The sequence below is a fragment of the Mizuhopecten yessoensis genome, unplaced genomic scaffold (genome assembly GCF_002113885.1).
Source record: "Mizuhopecten yessoensis strain PY_sf001 unplaced genomic scaffold, ASM211388v2 scaffold479, whole genome shotgun sequence".
NCBI classification, from domain to species: Eukaryota; Metazoa; Mollusca; class Bivalvia; order Pectinida; family Pectinidae; genus Mizuhopecten; species Mizuhopecten yessoensis.
In genome coordinates, this window is record NW_018403567.1 from 150,134 (window position 1) to 155,896 (window position 5,763).

The following is a 5,763-nucleotide window of genomic DNA, read 5'->3' on the forward strand; positions in this document are numbered from 1 at the left end:
ATGGATTACAATTTAATAGAACCCATACATAAGTATAATAACAAAGAGCACAGCCAAGTCTGTGTATATTATCATTTATATGTCTATTCAACCTTACCCAAAACTTTTACAAAAAACGCTGCATAGGGTTCCTGTTTTGAAGTAATACATTTACACATATTATATTTTTTGTTATTCTTCTTATTCTTTGTACCTGTACATAATAATATATCACGCCAGATATGTTCAGAACTATTAATGTCCAGTAGTGCTCGTGGAAAGAAATGTTCAATGAAAGAAAGAAAAAAAAAAGGAAATACTGATTTAAGTGAGAATGTCGTTTATTAATTTTATTCTACGTCCACATTACCTCATTCTACCCAGAAGACACCTTGAACTCTTCTAATTCAAAAGTTGGAAAAGTTCATAATGAAATTTCAGGGGTGAATGAGTTAACAACAAATAATCAACAGTTACATCNGGGGGGGGTTGCCAAAAGATTAAGTACCATTACAATTAAAGGTATGCCTCATTAACAGACCCATATTGAATAATTCTGATTCGCAACGATGGATGATCTTACGACGGTTTTCTCCGGGAACTCCGGCTTTCCTCCACCACCAAAACCTGGCACGACCTTTAATGGCCATATCTGTTAATAGGACGTTAATAGGACGCTCAACACCAACGATTGTTATCTATCCCACAAATGTTACCCCACAATTGCAACAAGGCACCACCAGTAAGAGAGGATATAGAAGTGGGTGTAACAAAGCCCACCAAGAAGGTATTAACTGACAGTCAGTAGCGTAGCTGCCTGGGGCTCGATCGCGAGTAGGCATGTACTTACACACACATTTTTCGTCTTTCAAGCTTACATTTAACAGTGGTACATGTAATACAACAACGGTTAGTTTGTGTTCTGGAAAATTCGAACTAACAAAAGATCATAGACCCAGTCAGAGGACCCCCCTCGCAGTGAAGCGGTATGATCTTCCAAAGCTACTCAAAGTACGGAATCATCCTTTAATTCCCCTGCCCAGCCCTATCCTTATTTAGCTCGCATATGATATCAGTCGAAGGTAGGCTAGTGGATTTGGATAATGTGGCCACTTTCTATGCATATTGGGACGACACCTACAAATGTACTTATAGAGCGCGTTTTTAACGTTAAATACTAAAGGAAAAATGAAAGTAGCCCCTTAAAATCTCAAAGGAAAAGAAAAAAACAAGTTTGTATTTCCTTATTCGTGTATTTGTGTTTGCAGACAAACCAGCTAATATTTTAATCTTTGTCTACAACCACTATTTCATTATCTGCTTGCAAAAATAGAACTTAGAATGCTTTATAACCATGGTAACCCTATCATCATACATTTCGGAAGACTAGTACTTATGCTTCTGCAGTACAATCTTTCCGAATACCCACTAACGATAAGGATTCGGACCTGCCTTATTTTTATTTGATTCTGAAATTTTACAACAATAATATTTGGTGCTCAACCAAGCCATTATACAAACTTCTTGTACCATTCTTAGTAACATTTGATCTGGGTAACAGTCGTATTATGACTCTAAATACTCGGTAGGTGGAATAAATGTAACGTGGAGTTTGAAAAATTCAACAGATCTTTTGATAATTTTGAACGTCCTCTTCTCAAAAATGTTTTTTCTATTTTGAAGAGGTCTTGAAAAGCTGCATTCAACGAACGATAGTTATATAATCATCTCTTGCAATTAAGGGATTGCAGAGAAAGCACAGCCTTAGGAATGCGATTCTTGAAGTTCTAACCCTACACCATGTAAAGCAAGCATTGGGTTAGTCATTCTTAAGTTAAAACCTCTTTGATGTTACCTAATGTTAGGGAACGATGCTACATGTATTAGACATTACTGCGGGTTGTATTCCTAATTCATTACACCTCGTTTGGATTCAGAAGAAAAGGTACAAAGCAAAACATTTATGTCAACAACGCGTGTTTAATTGCACTGTATGTTATAAGTTGTGACTTATGTGGAACCCCTGACTGTTGAATCAGACGTTCCGTGTTGTACACACGTCTTGGTTACATCGAGAAACCAAATTTGATCTATCCCAGTCACACACCCTCACCCCATTTTCTATATCTTTGTTTTTTTCCTCCTCATCTTGCTTTTTGTGTTTCTATGATATTTTCGTTAGCTTTTTGACAGATGAAAACTGGATGACATATAACATGTGTGTATCTGTGTATAATTCATCATACGTCCGTAAAGTGAAGTTTATATTTCACCATTTATGTTTGTCGGTAAGCTTGAACTAGTGTGTTTTTTAGCCAATTTTAGCCAATCAGAAATAAGAAAGACCGATCTCCGGGTAGAGGAGAAAACATTCACCTTGACGACGGGCTTGTTGTCGAGGGGGAGAAAATGTCAATGTATTGCTGTTTAGGGCTAGTTTTGGCCATGGAAAAGTGAGTACAAGTTATATTTTGTTACAATAACCATGAATGATTAAGTATATTTGACTGTCATATCCGTTTAAAGTAGCAATTCGCTAATGTTTGTTGTAAGTGAAGTGATACTTGGGCTGGTTGCTCGAACACGTGTGTACAGTATACGTATTAAGCAAACTTTACAACGTTGTAAAGTATTAATTATACATTAAATTGTTTGTAAAATGTCAGCAAAAGAAGAGTTGTTACATGTAATATTTAGCTGTCAACGAGTAATTTGGCAATATTTTGTATTTTTCTATCTGAAGTGTAAATCGAAGGTCATAAAGGTAGCTTTCACTTCCGGTGTCAATCAGGGGCTTTCTCTATAAAATGTAAACAAACGTGTATCGAGATAGTCAACATATAGTTTTGGTCTTATAGGACAGCTGGTCATGGCTTGAGCCCAGGCAGTACCAGTTCAACGTACATAACATGGGCGAACGATCTGAACTTTATCAGGACATCTGAGTGTACGTCTATAGCCGACAAAACGGACCATCCCTCTACGGCTCGAGCAGCACATCAACGTGGACGGCGATACAACTGGGGTTCACGCGCCGGGATTCTCTCATTTGTGTGAAGTGGTAAAGGATCCAGTGGCTTCCAATATGTAACGTTCTGAACAAAACTGTGTATCTGAACTGTGAATTAAAACTGTTTATTTGAAAGATCATTCATTATAATGTATTGGATCATGCTATACTAAGAGTGAATTGGAGAGAATAATAGAATAGTTTAGAGTCACTATTATGTGCTTGTTGTATGGTTAATATTTAGAACAACCATTAAATTGGTTATTTTTATTCTTCATATTGAGATTGTAATTCTCCAGTTACATATAATTCTTTAAATACCTCAGTAGCCATAGCAGTCAGTATTGTGATTTTTTATCTGGCTGGTGGAGAGATGAAATCTCAGGGACATTTGGATTCTGTAGCACTTTTTTTTTGTATTTACATTTGTTATTTGAACATTTGTATTCGGGTTTGTGTATTCCTTTAACCTGGCACCATTCCTTCGATTTAACTCTACAGTGTCACAAGTTTAATAATGAGACGTAACGATTGGACCAGAGACTATTACCGAGGACAAGGGACTGTTTCGGTCATACCGCCTAACACTGCTCGTATTCACAACTCTATATCATACACTAATTCAATCCTTCTGATTTTAACACACTTACTGCTAGACGTCTCTGTCTGTTGAACAGATTTAAAAATAGTTATTTTCTGTATCGTTCTTATTTTCAAAAGTAAAATTAAACGGGAGATTCCCTTAATGGAAATTAGTGCCTTTTATAATAATCTACGTCAGTTAATCGCTTGCTTTACCTGTTAATAAACAATATTGTAGTTCAAGCATTTTATTTACATCGACAATAAAACACAAACACGGATGTGGATTAAAGCAGAAGTTTGCCTGAACATCACAATCTATCCAATGTACCAAATACTTCAATAATTTCCCTGACGGCCATAACAAACAGAGATTCTTATTGTTTCGTTTGGCATTAAGTACCATTGATGGGTTTGAAATGGACAAAATGACCATAGGACACTGTGAAAGTGTTTGTTGGCTTTCTGTCTTGACTTAAACTTTTAAATCTTTGCCTTGAATTTCTTGTGACTATAAGACAGCCTGACGTTATAAAAGCACTGCGGCTTTTTCACATTCAGAACGTTTTTGTATATTATATTTTGTTCATTTCAAATTTAAGGATCCCTGAACCACCTCCTATTCATAAGTCAATCAAGGCTTTGACGTTGGGTGTCTCTTCTCTGTTATCGTTAAAGGACAATGAGTCATACAAGCGATTGGTCACTTGTTTTTTTTACCTGAGACCAATCAAATAGCTAACCGTGTGCTTCCAATGTGTATATGACAATTTCCAGGTGTGCGGAGAGCGAAAGTGAGCGTGTCACAAGTACGTCATCAGCGGGGAAGCCTGGGCTGATACTTTTGAGGTAAGAAAATAATAATGAAAATATTGTCATTACTCCTGTTACGGAGTTCGGTAGTGATGAGGTCATCATATTCATGTAAGTCATAGTCTGTTAATGATGACGACATAATTATCATACTGAAGGAAAATGTCATGTGACCAACACTGTACTGGAAGAGATATGACACATGTCATAGAATTGAGTTGTGATGTTGTCATTTTTATCATAGGGAAAGTAAAACATGCAGTCTATCCGACTTATTTTGATTATCGCATTTCGGTGGATTTCTTACTCCCTGAAGTTTGCCGTAACCTTAATTGCCATATATCCTAGTATACACACTTATGTCGTTACTTATTTGCAATTAGCTATCACTCCTCTAATTGTTTGAAATTCATATAATTAATGGGTTTTATACACCTCCTCAACCTGTTTCCACCGTAGTTTAGACCAATTCAGATTCCCCACTTTTCGTCCCCTAACATCCCCGATGTGTCCTTAAAGGACGAAACAGCTGTGTCGTGCAATGCAATTTATTTCAGGTATACGGTATCAATTACCAATGTTATAGGTGCTGTCCAATATGTGTGTTATATCAGTGTATTTTGTTCATGAATTAACAAATCATTTTTACGAGCCTGTCAATACTTTACTCGCTGAAATCTATTAATTTAATTTTTAATATAAAATATTTCGTTATCACCACTTCTTACAAAATAATACACAAAACGTCATAATCCCCTTAAGACATAAATCATATAATATTTTTAGACACCGTTCAGTTATATATACCCTTTACGAATTACCTTTTTCTAGTACGCCAATGGCACACCTGCATGAAATGATTTGTTAAAATATGAAATAGGAATTTTAAACATCATTAACAGTCTCAGGAACCGAGAAACCCAAACGTTTGATAAAAGGTAATGTATTTTATCCGATTTGATATTCATTAGAAATAATTATTGTTAAAATTGTAGAAAAAAAGGTAATTGGGCTATAGGCAAAGCCTATGCACGCTCCCTCCTACACAGATATAAAGGGAGGTAAGTCTTACAAGACTGGCTGTAGAATATAAAACAGTCTGTATATTAGTAGACTGACTAACAGCCAAAATATTTATGGAGTGTTTCCAAGCTGCATATTACTACTTGCTTATCTCCCCCTTATTTAGAACTCTAGACATCATAGTGTCCAAATTATTTAAGTTATTTTTTTCTTAATAATTCAATATCCTAAAGACGGAGTCAAGTTTAGTATATTAACAGATAGAACTAGTTTAAATCTTCCAAGTTTACGATATCTATGCACTGTCACCCGGTATCATCGTTATATATAGTTTCTCTTCCTCCCCCAACCCCCCC